Source organism: Sus scrofa, chromosome 13, assembly GCF_054392235.1.
Source record: "Sus scrofa isolate SSC_HxYL_T2T_F1_AM1 chromosome 13, Sscrofa_HxYL_maternal_Yorkshire_Landrace_v2.0, whole genome shotgun sequence".
In the NCBI taxonomy this organism is placed as follows: Eukaryota; Metazoa; Chordata; class Mammalia; order Artiodactyla; family Suidae; genus Sus; species Sus scrofa.
Genome location: NC_139395.1, coordinates 83,416,480 through 83,438,222, shown reverse-complemented (window position 1 = coordinate 83,438,222; position 21,743 = coordinate 83,416,480). Strand labels below are relative to the sequence as shown.

Genomic DNA, 21,743 nt, shown 5'->3' with positions numbered 1-21,743 from the left:
TAACCTGCTGCATCACAGAACTCCAGCTATCACCTCCTAAGAGAGGCCTTCCTCGGCTCCCGAGTCTAAAAGCACATCCCCTCCCATTCCTTCTCTAGTCAGTCCCTTCATGGATGTACCTCAATCCTGAGTCTCAAGTGGATATATTGGTTTACTTGTTTGCTGCTTGTCTCCCCCCACCCCCAACCCAACTAGATACTAAAGTCCTTGTGGCTAATTTTCTGCTATGGGCCCAGGGCTAACACAGGGCCTGGCATATATTAGGCTCAATAGACTCTTCAGCAACTGGATCAGGAATAAGCAGATGAACAGGTTCCCTGCTCCACCACTTCCCAGCTTTGTCCTTGGATTAATTATCCTCTCTGAAGGCTTCCTCATTTGAAGATTAGGCCTTTCAAGTTGTGATGTGGATTGAAGACTCTGTGAAATGCCTGATCGCATAAAGAGGCCCCATAAATGGTAGCTATTATTTGTGAACTTTTTCATTCCTTCATCCAAAAATGTACCCCTTTTTGCCAGGCTTAAGGACCTTATTGCCCATCTTTCAAAATAATTTTTTACTGAGGTATAACAAATGTACAGAAAACTATGTACACTGATTTCTACACACACCCACCCACCCATGTAACCACCTCCCAAATTAAGAAGTAGAACAGTCCAACACCCAGGAAAGGAAAGTTTCCATCTTAGTCTCCCCTCATCCCCTTCCCCCACCAATGGACACCTCCCATTCTTTCCCTCTTCTCTTTGACCTGAGATCATGGCATATCCATACTTCCTTTAAGCCACTTCTAACTCACTTCTTTCTCCATTTCTGTTCCTCTTCTGAGATCTTTCCTAACAACTCTAGTTCTCCTGACCTCTCCTTCCATCAAATCAGAGGTCCCCAAAGTAAGAGACATGCAACGCAGTGGAGTGCAAGATGGTCCAGCAGTACCACTCCTAGGTACATGCCTGAAAAAACTGAAAACAGGTACTCAGACAAGTACATGTACATGCATCCTCATAGCAGCAGTGTGTACAATAGCTAAAAAAATGGAAACAGCCCAAACGTCCATCGATGGAAAATGGATAAACAAATTGTGGTCTATACTTACATATTCAGCTGGAATGCCGTACTGCCCCGTGCAGTATGTGGATGAACCTTGAAGACAATATGCTAAGTGAAAGAAGCCAGAACAAAAGATCACATAGAATATGATTCCATTTGCCTGAAATATCCAGAACAGATAAATCCATAGTGATAGAACACATATTGGTAGTTGCCAGGGGCTGGGTGGCGATGGGAGGGGTAGAAACTCCTAACTTTGTAGTGATGGAAATGTTTTGAAACTAGAGGTGGTGGTTGCATAACGTTGTGAATGTACTAAATGCCACTGAACTGTTCCCTTTAAAATGGCTAATTTCATGTTATGTGTACTTCACCTCAGTAAATTATTTTTGAAAAAATGAAGAAGCCACTCTTACTGGTTGGCCAAGGAGGTTTGAATGAGGAACAGGGTCCTTAAACTTTCTGTGATGTGCTGGGCAAATACCAGCTGGAGGAAGGATTGGCCTAGGGGTCAGCAAGCATGGCTTTGCTGCTCTGACCTGAGTAGTAATGATATAAGAGAGAACTATAATAATTACAGCTAACACTTCCATAGTGTTTAATATGAGCCGGGCACTGTTCCAAGTGCTTTACATCTTGAACTCACTAAATCCTTACAATTCTAAGAAGTGGGTAATAGCAATTTTTCATTAGATGAGGAAACTGAGAAACTGAGGTTTAAGTGACTTGTCCAAATCACAGATGAGGAAGTGGAAGAGTCCAAATTTGAACCTTGGCTTTCAGCCTCAACCCCCAGGCGCTGTGGGAAGTACTTTCCATGTTTTATCTCATTTAATCCTGTCAGGTAGATATCACCGTTATTATTCCTAGTTTAAAAAAAAAAAAATCCCCTCATGGTCCTTCTGTATTCAGTACCTTCCAGTCTTTTCTGTGCATTTACTTATATATATATATTTGTGTATTTACATATACATATATGTATTTACTGGTATTTATATATATTTATGTTGGCCCACATACACCTGCCATTATCTCTTCTTACTTCATCTTCATTTTCCTTTATACTGTACATATGATCACCCGAATTTATTATTTACATTTTCTTTTGGTTTCTCATCATCACTAGAAGACAGAGCTTTTGATTATTGCTGACTTCCCAATACCCAGGACAATGTGTGGTACACAATAGGCACTCAATAAAGATTTAAATGAAAGAAGCATTGTACATGGTACTGGGTAGTTTTGTATGCCTGTATTTGAATAAATAAAATCATTCTGTACATGTTCTTTGTAAAATTTAAAGTCTTGGATTAAAAAAAAAATTAGTACATGGATATAGACATCTTTATCAGAGGGATAGCCTGTACCGTGGAGGGAGCAGACTTTAACCTGTTTCCTATTTCATTTTCCCTAGTGTTATCTTTAACTCAGAACAACATGGCAAAAACATCTTAGCACATGCCTTTTTGTGCTACGCGTATTTTTCTAGAATTAGTGCTATAAGTGCACTTGCTGTGTATACGCATTAAGATATCCAGAGATAACCCAAATTGCGCTCCGGATATCCATTCCCTCCAGGGCAGAATGAAGGTACATAGCACGTTTTCACGCATCTTGGACCAGGCTAGATATCATCAGTCTTTTTAACTTTTTGCCAGTCTGATGGAGGAAAAAGGACCCCCAATTTACAGATGAGGAAATTGAGACGCAGAAAAGTTTAGGGACTTTCCCACATGACGGGTAGGCGGCGGAGTCGCGATTTGACAACAGATGTGTAGGGCTCCAGGGAGGACGCGCCAAAGCTAGACACCGTCCTCTATGCTTCGAGTTCTCAAGCACGTCTGGTTATCTCTGGACTCTGTGATGCCGGCAGGCTGGCCTCCTCTAGGCCTTAAACTTCTTCGGGGCAGCTAAACTCCAGCCCCTCCCAATTGCCTCTCCGGGGACCAGACGACACCCGACCTACAGCTCTGACGGCAAGGAAATGGCGACGAGCGCGGTTAAGCGGCCACGCCCCCTGAAAGGCGGGGCCCAAGTTCAGGCCAGAGCGGTGGATGCCAGAGCCAAATTGAAGTCGCCTGCCGAGCGAGCTCGCGCAGAAGCAGAGAACTGCTGGCGCCGCAGGTCGAGGGGAGGAGCACCGAGTGGAGGGCTCGCTAGCCGGGGCCGCCCGAGAGTCTCTTCATCGCGGGCGCTGGGGCCGCCATCTTAGATGGCGGGAGTAGGACGAGAACGAGCGTGAGACGCGAAGGCTTTCTGCCGCTCTTCTTGGGCCCCAAAGAGGGCCAGCTGGCCGGGCTTTGGGGCGTGTGCCCTGAGGCGCGGAGCGCTTGTGCAACGATGCGGGGGCTGCCTGGGGTCCCGTCCCCTGGGCTGGGGACGCGCCGAATGTGACCGCCTCCCGCTCCCTCACCCACCGCGGGGAGGAGGAGCGGACCAGCCGCCACCGCTGCCGCCGGACGGCTGGACAAGGAGGCGGCCCGGCTCCCTCAGGTAGGCGGTAGGGCCGGGTCCTGAATGCCGGGGATGCCGGGCGGCCTGTTTGAGGGGGCCGAGTTCCCCGGCGGCCCGGCCTGCGCGGCGCTGACGGGGCGGCCCCGCGGCTGCGGGGTGGAGGGCCCGGGCCAGGCCCCTGTCACCCCGGCTGGTTCTGGGCGGGCGGGGGCCCCGGGGCCCGGTGTCATGGCCGGCGAGCCGAGTTCCCACAGCCCCACTCAGGTTTCCTTGTGTTTCGGGGAAACATGCCAGTGCCACCCCTGTACCCGGTGCACATTCCTTGTATTTTGACCACGGGAAAATCTGCCCAGAGCTGCCTCGGGTCTGTGTTGTCACTCAGTTGGGCTCATTTCATTTCTTGCCGCGGAGTGGGGGACCCAGGCTTGCATCTTCTCTCAGCGTCCGTCACTCAAGTGACAACCCTTTTCGGGGAAAATGGGAGCAGTCGGGGAGGAGAGGAGGAAATAGGTCAGCGCCCCACCACAAAGACCTAGGGGCCTCCGGTTGGGTTTCAGGACTCTGCGGGTTACTAATGAGAGGTTTGGGATGCTTAGACTGACGGTTGGCCCCGGGAGGCTTTGGAATGAAGATCTAGGGCTGTCTTTTGTGTGAAGTTAGAAGCGCCTGGACGCTTCAGTTCTGCAGCTGCAGAGGCTCTGCAGAGCTAGTCGATGCCGAGAGGCGTTTGGACCTCAGGAGAGGTGAGGCAGCGGTGTTCATTCATTGTTCTCTTCCAAGGGCTCTGGGTGTGCCCTCTGGTATTTTTTCTCTGGTGCGAAGAAAGATAGGATCTCCTGTGTCTCCTTGAGATGTGACCGGTTTCTAGAGGATCAGCCAGTCTCGGGAGGGAGTGGATTCAGCGCACGTTCATTGAGTATTTCTGCATGCCTTGTTCTCTTTGGGCTGAGTGGAGGGAGTCCGCCCTCTGTTTGCTCGCAAGGCGTGAAAACAATGCGCTGTGATTAGGATGGACTTACCAAGTGCCGTGGGAATTTGGATCTAGTTTTGCCTGGGGGAGTTGAGGAAGCTTGTACACTGGAGGGGATTTTTGTGCTGAGTTTTGGACTGATGAGTAAGTGCTTCTCAGGTGAGGAGGAGGGGGAGAGCATGCGAGGCCAAGGGAACAGCTAGTATAAAGGCAGAGAGATACATTAGAGTTGGGATGAATTTGGGGAGAGCAAGCAGTCTGGGGTGCAGGAAGAAGGTGGTGAGAGATGAGAGTCTAAATCAAAAGTTGGCTAGATTGTGAAGGATCTTTCTTTGTTGAAGGTAGTGAACTAGTTGATTTAGTTGGGATTATTTTGAATGAGTATTGCTGATTCTTTTTGCTTCCTGCTACTTTCCCCCTTCTCTTGATGATGTTAAAGCTGATAGTAATTGCAAAACCCCCAACCCCCCCCCCCACAAAGATTGACTTTGTTATACCCAGTTAAGAACATTTTGATGAGTGCTTTATGTCACATGTTTTGCATTTACACTGTGGTCAAAGAACTAAAGTCGTATTCCTAGGGATTCTTGCGAAAGATTCTTCTAAAGTTATACTTGCTCACAAAAATGTTGACTTTATAAATGTACTACCCTCTACTAATACAACATTTTAAATGGTTGTTGACAGTGTAAATCATGCTCCACAGTCATATAGAAATTAGCAGTTTATTTGAAATACCTGAAAAATTGTAGAATGCAAGTATTTTTAGTAAATTTTTCTGTGGTAAACTGTTTCTTTGGATTGATTTTGTGGATTCTAATTCTGTTTTAAAGTCTTTAGCTCTGTGAACACAATTTTCCCCCAAAGAGCTGTGTTGTTGTGATTGATGCCTGTGTTAAAGTGATTATTATGATATTAGCAGACTTCAGCTAGCAGTTCCTAAATCTTTCCTGGGTTGTAAGGATTGTGTACCCCTTAAGAATATTACAATTCTTTTGTGTTGCTTTCAGTTATCACTTCAAGGGCTAAGCTGTGTAAAATGCAACAGAAACCTTTGACTCAGCTGAACACTGGATACTTGGAGAAAATTAACCTGATACTGTTTCTGTTGTAAAAGCTTATCTTTTAGATATGTGGAGTTTGTGATTATAAATTGTAGTGGAATTAACTTAGTCTTGTTAAACTCTTGTCAGTAATTTAAAAAATGTGTATGCCATTAAAGTAGAAATCTTGAAGGGTTCTCTTGTGGTACAGTGGGTTAAGGATCCAGTGTTGTTGCTCTAGTGGTGTGGGTTGCTCCTTTGGCATAGGTTCCATCCCTGGTTGGGGGAATTTCCACATGCCACGGGTTGGGCCAACCTCCCGCCCCGCCCCCCACCAAACAAAAACAAAGTAGAAGTCTTCATTAAAATATGTTAGAATTTATTTTATGGGATTCAGTGTTGCCAAAGAGAACAGTGAGAAGCAGATTAAGCTGGCTGTTTATGATGAAAAGTATCTAAAAAATGAAATGGAGAATGGTTAAACATAAGGTATTGTATTACAACTGCTTTGAGACTAGTTGCTTTTAGTTTAAAACATGCTGTTTGTGAAATCCAAAGTAGGTAGGTGGCTGGCTCCGAAGATTAAACAACAACTTCTTGGAAATAAAATTTGACTTTTCCAGAAGCAATGGATTACTTATTAAATGGAAAATATAATTAATAACTTCAAATTACTATTTCAAATGCCTATTAGTAGTAGGTATATGATTCTATCACATTTTAATTATGGATAAAACTGTTAATAACCTACTGCCTTAAAATAGAAAAATGTTATATGGGGGAGTGCCTTTATTTGCACGTTAACATAATAGAGCACATATTATAATCCTGGTCTTGGGAAGAGCTTGTTAGCTGAATAGCATGCCTTAATGTTGACTTGCAGAAGAGAATTTTAAGTAATGCCTTTGAAAGACAGTGGACTAATGTGACAGTTGGGGGTTTATGGAACCACAAAATTGAGCTTAAAAGATCTTTTGTTTTTTAAATTGTCCATGTTGTGGAAATCAGTTCTCCAAAACAAATGCCTGTAGTTGGAAAATTGCTCACCTTGACTAAAGTAATTGGGAAATCAAGGAACACTTGGGATCATTTAGGATGAGGTTGTTTAGCATTTAGGTTGTCTTGTGTGTGTTAATGGATGTGCGTGGATGTATAAGAATTCTTATTTGCTAAACTGACTAGGTTGAAAATGTGATACTAGATATTCGTGTTACAATTCAGTTAGTATTTCTGGTATGAGGCTTAACTACTTTGCTTCTAATCCTCAAAACAGTAATGGCTGCATATTTTATGCTTGCCGTAAAGTTGTGAGTAAAAATTCCTTAATTACATATCAAAGTTTTCATCTTTAATTTTACAGTGGTTTAGTCATTCTGTTCCTCCTTCTCTCCAAGAATACATGTATAGCTCTCAATGATTTTGGTAGTTAACTTCAGATCTGTTAGCCTTCCTTCTAAAATTACTCCTAGAATCTCAGTTTAACCAAGGAAAATGTCAAGTGGGTGTTGTTTCTTTGTTATTGGTTTTGGCCCAGGCTATCTCAAATCTCTTTGGCAAATCACTCAAGAAGTGTGTTAATTGCTTCACATTCCAATCAGTATACATAGCTTTTCTTGAGGAACACTTGACACATAGTTTTATTTTTAGACCAGATTCTAAGGGATTTTACTGGGTGGGGATTGACAGTCTTAAAACTAGTTTGGAATCAAAGCCTTTGTGATGTAGAGATTGTTTACATTTTTGCTTAATGAATGGGAAGCTGCAGACAATCACAATCAATGTTTTGGGGGAACTGAATATGTCTAATTGCTTCTGAGCACCCTTGTGAACTGTACCGCTGACATCTTTCTTTCTACTTGTTTGGTTTCATTTACTATCATCCAGTAGCAAAGAATAAGTACATCTTGACTATTTTAGTCAAGATATTCTTTCATATTTATTTATTTTCTTCCAACCTGCTAGGGAAGGCAAAACTGGTCTGATTTATTTGAAGCTACTTAATACTAGGCATCACTTCTGGACAAAGTATTTACCTTTCTCCATCCATGTACATTTCTGATGGAAGCGTCAGGCTAGTTAGCATTTAACTAGGTTAATATGTCTTTACATTTTGACTTTTCTGTTTCTTTTTGTCTTTTTAGGGCAGAACCTGCAACATATGGAAGTTCTCAGGCTAGGGGTTGAATCAGAGCTGCAGCTGCCAGCCACAGCCACAGCAACGTGGGATCCTTAACCCACTGAGTGAGGCCAGGGATTGAACCCACATCCTCATGGATCCTAGTCGGGACCATTAAATGCTGAACCACAAAGGGAATTCCCTCAGATAGCTTTTAACACCTATCTTTTACCTAGTTTTGGGGTAGAAGAAATTTTGAACATGACTCTTATTCTCTGTGGCAAATTTAATTATGAAGCTCAGAGAGTCTGGGAGAGGCATTTCCTTGGATCCAAATAGATCATTCAGAAAGGAGCTCTTATTTGCATTTTCAAAAGTTTATTTACAGTAGAAAACACTGGAAATAGTTAAAATATCCACCTTACTTAAAGTGGTTAAGTAAACTGAGGTAGCCACTCAAAGGGTGCTGTGCCTTTCATTAACTATGGCATGTATGAAGCATTTATGACATGGTAAATGCTATATCTGAATGGCAAATGTTGTGTTAAAAAACACAAAACTTAATACAATGGAATATTATTCCATAATAAAAAGAAATGATGTACTTATACATTCTCCACCATGTATAAACCTTGCAAACATTATGTTAAATGAAAGAAGCCAATCAGAAAAGACCCCATGTTGTGTGATTCCACTTATATAAAGTGTCCAGAATAGGCAAATCTGCAGAGACAGAAAGTAGATTAGTGGTTGCCAGTGGCTTAAGGGAGTGGGGAATGGGCAGTGACTGTGATAGGGCTTTCTTTTTGGGGTGAGGAAAATGTTCTAAAATTGATTGTGGAGGTATTCGAATGTACAACTCTGAATATAGTGAAAGCCGTTGAATTATACACTTTCAATGGGTTTTATGGTATGTGAGTTATATCCCAAGCTGTTTAAAAAAAAAAAAAAAAAAAAACCTCAAAATCTACACATAGGAGGAAAACACATGTAGATGTTAGCAGTGTTTATTAAACACAAATGAGGGTAATGTTCCTCTTTATGCTTTCCATATTGTCTGAATATATTGCTTTTATAATAGAAAAATACATATAATAAAGTTAAAATATTCATGGTATGGGCCCTTATGTCCCTCCAAACATTCATTTACTCTCAGATTACATTGACAACTGTATCTTTGAGCTTTTTTTTTAATTAATTTTTTTATATTAGGAAGCACTTAAATTTTATTCTATGCAATATAAAACATTATGCATAGATTGGTACATAATTTTTTAGTTCGTACTATAGGAAAAAAGACAATGAAGAAAAGGTTTATAAATCTCTCACTTTTATAAAAGTTGCCCCAGCAACCCCTTCCATGTACAGCCATAAACTCTGACTGCAACATGAATTATACCTAGGATTTGGTATTTACCAAGATGAGTTCTGGATGGTCTTTTAAAAATACACAATTATATCATAGAACACTATGGCTTCTACAAAATTTGAGACACTTTTGAATAGAAAACTTGCCTCCATAATATAAGGAAACAAGAATACTCTTTCCATAGCATCAAGTATAAAAAATCTTCACAGTCTGATTTACCTTTAACAAAGGTAAAACGATTCACTGATACATTTCATGAATTATTTTGATGCTTAGCAGTTCTGAAACACAAAATAAATTCTGCGTGAATTCTTTTCTGTTTGGGTTTTCCAAGGCAAGACATAAAAAAAATTTTATGGCCTCATCCAAGCCATATGGAAGTTCTTGGGCCAGGGATTGAATCTGAGCCACAACTGTGCCATACAGTGCAGCTGTAGCATTGTCAGTTCCTTTAACCCACTGCTCCAGGCTGGTGATTGAACGTGAACCTCCGTGCCTGCTGCACTTGGATTCTTAACCCACTGACCTATGGTGAGAACTCGCGCTTTAAGCTTCTTTCAGCTGTTTTCTATTTCCTCCAAATTAGTTCAGGCTTTTATTACTATATTTGCCTTGACTGTTAGAATCTCTGAAATGAACTCCTTTTTCTTATCTCTTCCCATGCCAGTGCATTTTCCACATTACTGCCAAATTTCACTTTTTTTTTGGACCAAACCTGTGGCATATGGAAGTTTCCAGGCTAGGGGTCCAATCAGAGCTACAGCTGCCAGCCCCAACCCCAGCCCCAGGAACACAGGATCTGAACCCTACCTGTGACCTACACTGTAGCCTGTGGCAATGCAGGATCCTTAACTCACTGGGCAAGACCAGGGATTGAACCTGCATCCTCACGGAAACAGTGTAGGGTTCCCAAGCCACTGAGCCACAGTGAGAACTCCCAGATTTCACTTTTTTAATGTGTAGAATCTTTTTTTTGGTAGCCCCATGGTGTATGGCCCCTGGGCCAGGGATCACATCCGAGCCACAGCTGCGAACTAAGCTGCAGCTGCAGCAACGCCGGCTCCTTAACCCACTGTGCTGGGCAGGGGATCTGAACTAGCATCCCAACGTGGCCCAATGCTCCCAAGGTGCTGCTGATCCCATTGCACCACAGCGGGAGCTCCTTAATGTGTAGAATCTTAAAAATTAAGTTTTATTAATTTTTGTATTTGTAACAGTGATATGCCTCAAAATTCAAAGTATATAGAAAGTTAGACTGTGCAGAGTAATTCTACTTTTTCCTGTTTCCCAGATACCCAGCTTTCATAGAGGGAAATATATTATGGGGTTCTTATGTATCCTATTTTGTGATGATACAAAAATATTCAAGTGTAGATGTGTTGGCCTTGCTTCCTTTGGCAAGTAGTCCAAGAGTCTCCATTGCTTTTCAGACTGAATACACAATTTCCTTGTCTTGCTCATGTGGATTCCTCTTAATTATCTTCATTGGAATTCAGAAGCCATTCTTTTTAGCACCTAAGTAGAAGCAGGCTGGCGTGGTGAAGGGTGAATAGGGCAAGTTGCTTCCCTTGGTGACCTTATCTAATGAAGAGAGATGGACGTGTTTTATCTGTTCCTCTTTTAAGAGCTATTTTGAACACCATCTTCTAAATATCATTTCCTGATCATTTTCTCTTCTTGCTCATTATTGTTAACCCTGTCTTAAACCCTTTGCATTTGTTTTTCTTATGGCTGTTATCGTATAGTCATTTGTAAGCTTATTCCATCAGATCATAAACTCAAATTAATGCCTTCTACTGGTACAATTCCTTATTTATTGATATTTGTGAAAAAATGGAGGTTCCCAGGCTAGGGGTTGAATTGGAGCTGTAGCTGCCAGCTTATGCCACAGCCACAGCCATGAGGGATCCAAGCCATGTCTGTGACCTACACCACAGCTCACGGCAATGCCAGATCCTTAACCCACTAAGTGAGGCCAGGGATCCAACCTGAAATCTCATGGTTACTAGTCAGGTTCTTTAACCACTGAGCCATGATGGGAACTCCAATATTTGCGAAAAAATTTGAGAGGCTGAGGGACCAGGCCTGTGCGCTTTGGAGAAAGCATTGCATCTAAATTACAACATTAAATACTAATGTTTTTATTTGTTTTGTTTTGTGAGGCAATTAGAGAAGAGAGAGAAGATAGGTGTGGAGAAAATACAGGAGCAGGCAGTGGGGGGGGGGAGAAGGGAGAGAAAAAAAGAGAGAAAGAGCAAGAGGAAGAGCAGTACTAGGTTTTATAATAAGACCTTTTTACAAAATGTCCCTTTTTCGGCTGCCCCTTGGTATGTGGAGTTCCTGAGCCAAGGATTAGGTTCGATCCTCAGTTGCAGCCTAAGCCACAACTGTAGCAAAGCTGGATCCTTTAACCCATTGTACTGGGCCGGGGATGGAAACTGTCCTGGTGCTGCAGAGAAGCCACCAATCCCATTGTGGCACAGTGGGACCTTTTATTTAAATTTAAATAGTTTGTGTACATACTTTTTTGGTACTATGCACTGTAGACTTCATATGTTTTTATTACAGTATTTGTTTACTTCTCTCATCTTTTCTCAGAGAGCTGTATATTAATCATCTTTGAATACCCAGAGTTTAGCACAGTGACTGGCCCCCAGTGATGGAAGTTCAGTTTGTTGAATGGCTGGGAATGATGTTTATTGAATTGAATTTTTGTGTAGGTGTTTTATATCTCCGGCTAGACCAAAGCTCCTTAGAGGTGAGGCATGTCTTGTTTGTTGTTGCTTTTTAGGGCCACATATGGGGCATATGGAAGTTCCCAGGCAGCTAAGGGTCAAGTCACAGCTGCAGCTGCTGGACTTTGCCACAGCCACAGCAATGCAGGATCTGAGCTGCCATCTGCGACTTGCACCATAGCTCATGGCAACGCTGGATCTATAACCCACTGATCGAGGCCAGGGATCAAATCTGCATCCTCATGGATACCTAGTTGGGGTCGTTACCCACTGAGCCACAATGGGAACTCCGGTGAGGCATGTCTTATTTATAAATCTCAAGTTCTTAAAACTTTGTCTTGAATACATAATAAACATTAATTGAATGAGAGTCACAGGTTAATCACCTGTGGATTTAGTTCCTTCCTACTGTCCATATACAAACAATGCTTATAATTAAGAGGATATACTACTTAATAAACTCATACTCAGAACATTGTAATTTAGGACATCTGTTACACTGAGGGGATTACCTTGCTTAGCCTCCCTCTCTGTTGGTCATTATCTGTAGAGTGCTCTGGCTTCTTACTGCCAGAAGAATTGGATCAAGCTGCTTTTGCCATACTGGCTATTTTCTTCTGCATTCATGGAGGAAAGTTACAGCCAGAGAGAATGAGGGGATAAATGGTATTCTTGTATCTTCTTTCATCTTAGTCTGGACTGGGAGTAGAGAAGTGTGCATGTGAGAATAGCGATCATGTCCTTCCTGACTAGTATTTATCTAGCTGATAATTTTAGCCATTTCATAATGCATAATGGGCCTCCTGAGCTTTTTGGGGGGTGGCAGTGGTAAAATATACATAACATAAATTTTACCATTTTTAACATATTTAAATGTACTATTCAGTGGCATTAAGTACATTCATAGTGTTGTGTAACCATGATCACCGATCTGTTTCCAGAACTTTTTCATCATCCCATAACAGAACCCTGTACCAATTATATAATAACTGCCCATTCCTCTCTACCTCCAGCCTGTGGTCAACTCTATTCTACTTTCTTTCTGTGAATTTGCCTATTCCAAGTATCTCATGTAAGGAGACTCATACAATATTTATAACTTTTATCCAGCTTATTTCACTTACTGTGTTTTCATGGTTCATTCATATTATACAGTATATCACTAATTTTTGTTACTTTCTATGGATGAATTATATTCCATTTTGTGTGTGTGTGTGCATATGTGTAATAGACTTGGGTTCCACATTCTGGCTTTTGTGAATAATGATGCTATGAATATTGGTTTGTAAGTGTCTGTTTGAGTTCCTGCTTTCATTTCTTTTCAGTGTGTATACCCAGGAGTGGAATTGCTGGATCATATGGTAGTTTTGCTTAACTTTTTGAGAAACTGCCAAATTATTTTCCACAGCCACTGCACCATTTTATATTCCCACCAACAATGTAAGATGAGTCCAGTTTCTCCACATCCTTGCCAACACTTACTATTTTATGTTTTTCTTGATAATAATTATTCTTAAGGATGTGAAATGGCTCTAGGCTCTTTTCTTATTGCTAATTAGATGGAATGGGCAAATTAGAAGCTTAGGAAGTTGGTTGTATTTGCATCTGATGGGACTTTTTCCCTCCCTTATAAATGTATTTGTATATAATGTTCTTCAAAGAGATAAATTAATTACACATTTAATGACTCCTTTTTTGAAAAAAAAAGTTTTTTGTTTTTTTCTATTTATGGCTGCACCTGTGGCATATGAAAACTCCCAGGCTAGAGGCTGAATTAGAACTGCAGCTGAGGCCTATACCACAGCCCCAGCAATGTCAGATCCTTAACCCACTGAGTGAGGACAGGGATTGAACCTGCATCCTCACAGAGACTATGTTGGGTTCTTAACCTGCTGAGCCACAATAGGAACTCCCCCCAAAATAGATTTTTGATAAGCTGGTACATGTAGTTGTTGTAGTTAACTTCTTTTTTCCTTCATACTCTTTTAATCTAAAATGTATTCATCAATCTGTAAATGATGATTTCATTTAACCTTGGATGGTAAGATACATTAAGTGAAAAAAGTAGGTTACTAAAATAGGTACAAGTAATACCCAGTTTTAATAAAGAAAAACATTTATAGGAGTTCCTGTCGTGGCTCAGTGGTTAATGAACCTGACTAGCATCCATGAGGATGCAGGTTCGACCCCTGGCCTTGATCAGTGGGTTAAGGTTCCAGCATTGGCCGTGAGCTGTGGTGTAGGTCGCAGATGCGCTCTGATCCCAAGTTGCTGTGGCTGTGGCATAGGCTGGCGGCTGCAGTTCCATTTTGACCCCTAGCCTGGAAACCTCCATATGCCATGGGTGCGACCCTAGAAAAGACCAAAAAAAAAAGAAAGAAAGAAAGAAAAACATTTATATGTGTTGGTCTACCAAAATGTTACCCCTTCAACTTCAGATACTATAGTGAAATTATCCTTTATTGCCCACCTCTTCCTCTACTCAAACTACAAGTGACCTTTCTATGCGATGAATTTTTAGTTTTCTTAAGAAGTTACTTCCCTTCCCCCACAGTCACCACACCAAAAAAAAAAAAAGCTTGTTGTAGGCTGGGCTTGTCATTCTGAAACCTCTTAGCACATAGTCTTTGATAAATGATGAATTTTTTTTTCTTCTACTTTTAAAAGTCTTGAAAGACAGGAGCTGTTTTTCTGAACTTTATATTCTTCAAAGCAGCTAGCAATTGAAATAGATTCTTAGAAATTATTAAATGATAGTGCTCCTCATTCTTTTCCACTCATTTATGTGCCAGATCGCAGTATAAAGAAGCATTCTAGTCCTTTGGATTATATATATCAGTGCTTTTATGTGGTAGATAGTAATTCAGTTATCTATAAAAAAAAGTTAGGATAAATATTGTATTATATCCTTTCTCCTTTAATATTTTATTTAGATACCTGAGCATTTAATGTGCAGTTTACTATACTGGATAATAGAGTATAACAAGATGTAGGAAATACAAGTAGTTCTTTTCTTTAAGGCATTTGTACTTTGGTATATAATTACATAGATTACATTTTAATATTTTGTGTATTTAATCCTGTGGCAAAGTAGCTGGGTATAATTTAGAGCTTGAATGATTAATGGTTTGATTTATAGAGAAAACTTAATTGTTTTCAGAAAATTATTCTTGAAAAGTTGATTTAAAATATTTTTTGGAAAACAAATGATACTATTGGTTTTACAGGTACCTATTAGTTGACTCTCAGGTACCTTATTGTAATTCTTACAATAAGTTCTTAAAGCAAATAAGGTGCTTACCTTTGGGGGTATCTTTAAAGACGAGGGAATCTTTCTGTATGAAAGCTGTTGACTCCAGAAGGAGTTATAGGAGAAATGGGTGATTCGGATGGTTATTTCTTCAGATAGTTTTGGCAAGTCATAAACACGGAGAAGTACTTTCTATCTTGAAAATAAATCCCAGTGTCTGTCCAAGTGGGAGGTGCCAGTGTGCAGAATAGTACACTTATTTTTCGTATCTTTATTTTTGAGGAAATAAATAAAATTCACTTAATTTTTCTATCTTTATTTTTGAAGAAAGCTAATGCTATTTTTAAATCACTTGTTGATTATGCAGGACTTGCCGTTAAAATTGATGCCTTTTATGTGGAACAGAAATTAGTGGTACAAGGTTAAGCCAGTGGTTCCAGGTGTTAATTTAGCTGGGTGAGATGTCTGGGTGGTTTTTATTTCCCTTCCTTTCCCTTCCACCATGTAACCATTTTTTATTCCATTATTACCTGGTCATCAGAATGATCATACTTAAATCATATTTTATTTATGCATTGTATATTTTCATATTTGTGTTAATGGTATACTTACTTTATAAATGTCTGTTTATTTTAAAATGAGCATTTGCTGCCTAAATGAAGAAATCATGATTGATGTGGAGATGAAAAGTAAAACTTAGGTTAAAAAGGAGTTCAAAATGGCTTAAAGTGAAAATAAGGAAAAAACAGTTAAAAATAAAATTGGTTCAAAATGGCTTAAAGTGAAAATAAGGAAAAAACAGTTAAAAATAAAATTGGTTCCAAATGTCTTTCATTGTGGATTGATTGCTTTAACATAATTGTTTGAACTAGCTGATTTTTAACTTGTATTTTAAAATTAATCTTTTTTTTAAAAAAAGTTAGAATCTTTATTAAATTTAGGCGGCTCTGCTTCCTAACTCTTAGAAGAGTAGAGTATCACATTTCTTCATGTGTGTTTATGCTGGCCAGTCATCTAATGAAGTTACCAGTTTGTGGTCAGAAATTGGGAAAGAGGAGTGAGGAAACTGAAATTATTGACACACACACCACCTTGCAGTGCATCAGAGTGCCCTTTTGGACTGTTTAGGAAACTGTAGCCAAGCCATTTCCAAACTGAACATATTATTGTTTCCTAGCTTGGATGAGATGACATTTTATTTTTAAGTGAGTGTTCTGCAGAAACTTTTTATGTGTGAGGGTGCTTTTTTTTCTCCAGTATCATGTGACCGATTGAATTAAAAATAAAAGGGGTGGGGGTGGGGAGACAAAGCACTTACTCCTTAAAGGAAGTTTGGAGTAATACTGAGAAATTGATCACCCAGTCTCTCCGATGCACCAAGGCTGGATTGAGCAAAGGAATGAGCTTAAAGGAGAAACAGTGATGGTACCTTATAAGTACATTAAAATGAGGATCAACTATGTTTTTGCTCCTCCACAAAAGGTATTTTTTTAACAGAGCAGGTAATGTTAGTTACTATTCTTCACACTACTCAGTATATGTTCTTGTGAGATTTTTATTGTAGTTGAAGAAGGTGAATCTGTTCTTTTGTCATTCTCAATTCTCCCAAGCCTTATAGTTTGACCATCTCACAATTGTGATTCTTTTGTCTAAAGATAGATTTTAAAAAAAGCCCCCAAAGATAATAGTTTACTTTTATTTACTTATGGCCTGTGGAATTTTCCAGGCCAGGGGTTGAACGTGTGCCACAGCGAACTTTGGCATAGGTTGCAAATGTAGATTGGATCCTGTGTTGCTGCGGCTGTGGCATAGGCCTTAGTTGCAGCCCCAGTTTGACCCCTTGCTTGGAAACTTCCATATGCCGCAGGTATGGCTGTAAAAAGAAAATAAAAGAAAAAAAGGATGCTTAGAATTTTATATGGTAGGTAATACTGGGAAAAGGGAGATTAGTGGAAAGATTTTTTAAATGATTTATTGGCTTTTGTAATTTTATTATTGATTTTTGTCTTTTTAGGGCCGCATGTGTGCCATATGGAAGTTCCCAGGCAAGGGGTCACATCTGCAGCTGGCCTTACCACAGACACAGCAGGGCGGGATCTGAGCTGCGTCTTTTTTTTTTTTTTTTGCCTTTTAGGGCCACACCCATGGCATATGGAGATTCCCAGGCTAGGGGTCTAATTGGAGCTGTAGCTGCCAGCTTACACCACAGCCTCAGCAATGAGGGATCCACGCCTCCTTTGCAACAACACAGCTCATGTTAGCCCTGGATCCTTAACCCACTGAGCGAGGCCAGGGATTGAACCCGAATCCTCATGGATCCTAGTCAGGTTTGTGAACCACTGAGCCATGAAGGGAACTCCAGCCACATCTTCCACCTACACCACAGCTCACGGCAATACTGGATCCTTAACCCACTGAGTGAGGCCAGGGATCAAACCCATGTCCGTGTGGATATTAGTCCACTGAACCACGAAGGGAACTCCTTGTCTTTTGTAATTTTATTTTTTTTTAATTTTTTTGATTTTTAGGGCTGCACTCACGGAACATAGAGGTTCCCAGGCTAGGCATCGAATTGGAGCTACAGCTGCTGGCCTACACCACAGCCACAGCAATGCCGATCCAAAGCACGTCTGCGACTTACACCACAGCTCATGGCAATGTTGGATCCTTAACCCATGGAGTGAGGCCATGGATCGAACCCAAAACCTCATGGTTCGTAGTCAGATTCATTTCTGCTGCGCCACAATGGGAACTCCAGCTTTTGTAATTTTAAAGGTTCATTATACAATTACGTAATCAAAACTGAATAGACCCAAGTCTTTGAAATAGTGTTAGTATTCTCATCAGAATGGCTATTGGAGTAATTAAAATTATGGGATAGGTTGGTTTATTTCATTGCTACCATTCCTCCTACTCTATACTCTCAACGTGTTTTCAAATTTATCAGGAAGGTTCCAGTGTTAGAATTTTTTTTTCCAGTGTTAGAATATTTTAATTAAACTGATTAAAATATAAACTGACATCTTTTGATAAACTTGTGTACCATAAATAGTTAATAGAGCTTCTTTTAACTGTATTTTACTTAAAGAACAGTGAAATAGTATATTTTATATTTTTCTGAAGCATTGTCTCTGTAAGTTGTATATTTGGTTTATTTCTCTTATCTTTGATATTAAATCTTGTTTAATCTCTCCTCTATCCTAGAGAAATAAAAATAAGTTTTTTGAGGAAATGATAAGTCCAAGTAGAGAGAAAGGTGTTTTCCAAAAAATTGCATGGGTTAATTATAGATAATTTAGAAGTGTGCTGATAATACAGTTTCCAAATTATAGACTAATGAGTAAAAACATTGAGAGTTACTACTCCATGCAGGTTAGGCAGAGGATCCCTGGGAGTATGGAGATGGTTTGCAAAGAGCAAATGAATGAGACAGCATATAGCTAGAGTTATTCACCAAGTAATGTGAGAGCTAAGCAGTTGATCTGTACTTTGAAAACTGGGACTTAATTTTGGGACACAGTAATGGTAGTGGTTAAGAGCTTTAGGCTTTAAACTCAGAAAAACCCAGGCTAGAGGTTTAAGGGCAATCTAGAAAAGTTCACAATGGTTGTATATCATGATAATAGATAACATTCACTATCTGAGCCCAATACTGTGTGGTTCACATACATTATTTAACCCTCACACTTTATAAAACATGCCAAGTAGAGGAGAGTGAAATTCAGATAAGTCATAAATTTGGATGTCACCAAGTAAACAGCTGTTTAAAACTATACATATACACACTTTATGTATTCAGGTCATTTATGTCCGTCATAGACTTAAAGCTCTTGCTATAATTTCCTCCTCCTTTTTCTGCTTTCAAACCAAGGAGAAGTTCACAGCAGTTGGATAATACAGTAGATAGGGCAGTGCCCATGTTATTTTGATGTATAGGAATTCCTTTGTTTTGAGTTATGGTCATAATCAGTGAGTCATGGTTTGTAGTTGAGCAGTCTTCTAATTATATAGAGATTTATCTTAAGTCCTTATCCATTGCTGCAGATTATAAGTTAGCTTTCTGAATAAATTTTTTTTTTTTTTGCTTTTTAGGGCCATAGCCGAGGCATATGGAGGTTCCCAGGCTAGGGGTCTAATCGGAGCTACAGCTGTCAACCTATACCACAGCCACAGCAACTCTGGAACTGAGCGGCATCTGCGAACTACACCACAGCTCACGGCAACACCAGATCCTTTACCTACTGAGCTTGGCCAGGAATTGAACCTGCAACCTCATGGTTACTAGTCACATTCCTTTCTGCCGCACCACAGTGGGAACTCCAAAAGAATATATTTTTGATACATTCTCTATTCTATATCATTTAATGGTGAAGAAGAAAGGCCATGTGAGAAAAAGTAGTAGATAATGAATTTGAACTAAATCATTTTTTTAGAAATGAAGTAAAAATCGTTTAAATAACAAAATATAAACTGCTTATGATAAATAAAACATATTTTTCTTTCCTCCACATATAAATCTGATGCATTACTTATAAGCAATATTTATTTCCATGTGTAATAATAACAATGTTAAATAATTACTTTTTTTTAAATCAGTGTTTTAAAATAGGGCTATAATTTAGAGTCTGAGGACCTGAAATTTTTTTTGTTTTTTGTTTTTTTTTTGCCTTTTCTAGGGCTGCTCCTGCGGCATATGGAGGTTCCCAGGCTAGGGTTCTAATCAGAGCTGTAGCCACCAGCCTACACCAGAGCCACAGCAACTCGGGATCCGAGCTGCGTCTGTGACCTACCCCACAGCTCACAGCAACGCCGGATCCTTAACCCACTGAGCAAGGCCAGGGATCGAACCCTGAAACCTCATGGTTTCTAGTCAGATTCATTAACCACTGAGCCACGACAGGAACTCCTGAAAAAATTTTTTTTTTTTTTTTGCTTCTCTTATTGTCACTAAACCTTTGAACTTCACATTCTATCTATAAAAGAGGTAGGAATAATACCTGCTTTAGCGTGTTTAATTCTAATAGTCCTATGAAATAGTGGAGAGGAATAAACTAAAATTCTGTAAAATTGTACATTCTCTTAACTGAAGTAAACTTTCTGCAATCAGTTTCAACCACAGAATGTATTGCTACATACTCAGAAACTATATTTTAGGTAGACTGTTTAAGAATTTCTTTAAAACCTCGTTTTATACCAAAGTGTTGGATACCTTAGGTATTTTTGCTCTCCCACTTTACTGTTTTAAAGTGCAATAAAACATTATGCCTCAGATAAAGCTGTAAGGTGAAAGATGGACCTTAAGCATAGGACTCAAATCACTTAAAATTGTATTCTAAGTATACTGGTAGTTACATTTTCATAACTATAGTCTTATCAGATTTGAGTTGCCCTGGGGCTCTTTAATAGTACTTGGTGTGCTGCACCCTAACAATATTGTGCTTTGAAAACATTTTTTATAGCATCTGGTAAAGTTAAAAAGCAAAAACAACGAGCCCGCCCAGGGTAATTAATTTCTTATTAATTACTATTTTTTATTCTGATGCTCTGTATTCATTTTTAGAAATTCCTGTGAATGCAGCAATTCACTGAAATTATTGCTCAAGCTGGGTCACAGGGTGAGAAGGCTGGAATGAACGTATTGAGTTTAAAATGGCTTTATTACAACCTGGTATTCTGGATTGTGAGTACTTCAGAGTAAATTATACAAGTATCCTTTGTAAGATCAGTTCCCAACAGCTTGTTAGGAATTGTACTAGGAAATAACTTGATTTCTCTAAATATATATATATATATATTTGCTTTTTAGGGCCTCACTTGGAGCATGTGCAAGTTCCCAGTCTAGGGGTCGAATTGGAGCTGTAGCTGCCAGACTACGCCAGAGCAATGCAGGATCTGAGCCACCTCTATAACCTACATCCCAGCTCAAGGCAACACTGGATCCCTGACCCACTGATCAAGGCCAGGGATAGAACCATCATCCTCATGGATACTAGTTGGATTGATTCCACTGTGCCACAGTGGGAGCTCCCTAAAATTTTTAAACAAGTCACTTTTCACAAACATGGTATGGCCTGTGTTTACTAATCTCTTTGTTTGCATATCCAAGAGTGTTCCTACCTGTTGTAACAGTTTCCCAGTCACATGGTGCTTTGTGTAGATTGGGGCAAGAGGATTGTGGAAAGAGTGCTCAGGCTTCTGCAGATTCTGGAAATACAGTACAGCTTTTTGCCTTAGCCAACAGAATGTGAATTCTCTGTGAATGCCTGGGAGTTGAGTGGTAGGTATTGTTTGTGCTCCTTCTGGGCATTCAATTTGTTGCCTGAGGGCAGAAGTGCAATATTATGGGGAGGATTTGTACCTTGCTTTACCATTGTTTCGACTTTTTAAAATTTTTTAATGGCCCCACCCTTGGCACATGGAAGTTCTCAGGCCAGGGATTGAATCCATGGTGCAGCTGCAACCTCTACACTACAGCTTTGGCAACATTGGATCCTTTAACTCACTGTGTTGGGGCAGGGAATCAAACTCACACTTATTCATCGACTGGAGCTGCTGCAGTCGGATTCTTTTTTTCTTTTTTTGTCTTTTGTCTTTTTAGGTACGAGGTACATGGAGGTTCCCAGGCTAGGGGTCTAATCAGAGCTGTAGCTGCCGGCCTACACCAGAGCCTCAGCAACTCGGGATCTGAGCTGCGTCTGTGAACCACACCACAGCTCATGGCAACATTGGATCCTTAACCCACTGAGTGAGGCCAG

General features: G+C 40.1%; 1 protein-coding gene across 11 annotated transcripts in view; it reads left to right on the top strand.

Moving 5' to 3' along the window:
- The first annotated feature begins 3,256 nt into the window (after positions 1 to 3,256).
- RAF1 (Raf-1 proto-oncogene, serine/threonine kinase) overlaps positions 3,257 to 21,743 on the top strand; it is a 76,719-nt gene continuing 58,232 nt past the window's right edge. For all 11 annotated transcript variants that reach the window (XR_014823828.1, XR_014823829.1, XR_014823831.1 and 8 more), the window contains exon 1: positions 3,257 to 3,544. The gene's annotated coding sequence lies outside the window, so the exon portion shown is untranslated. The remainder of the gene's footprint in view (positions 3,545 to 21,743) is intronic.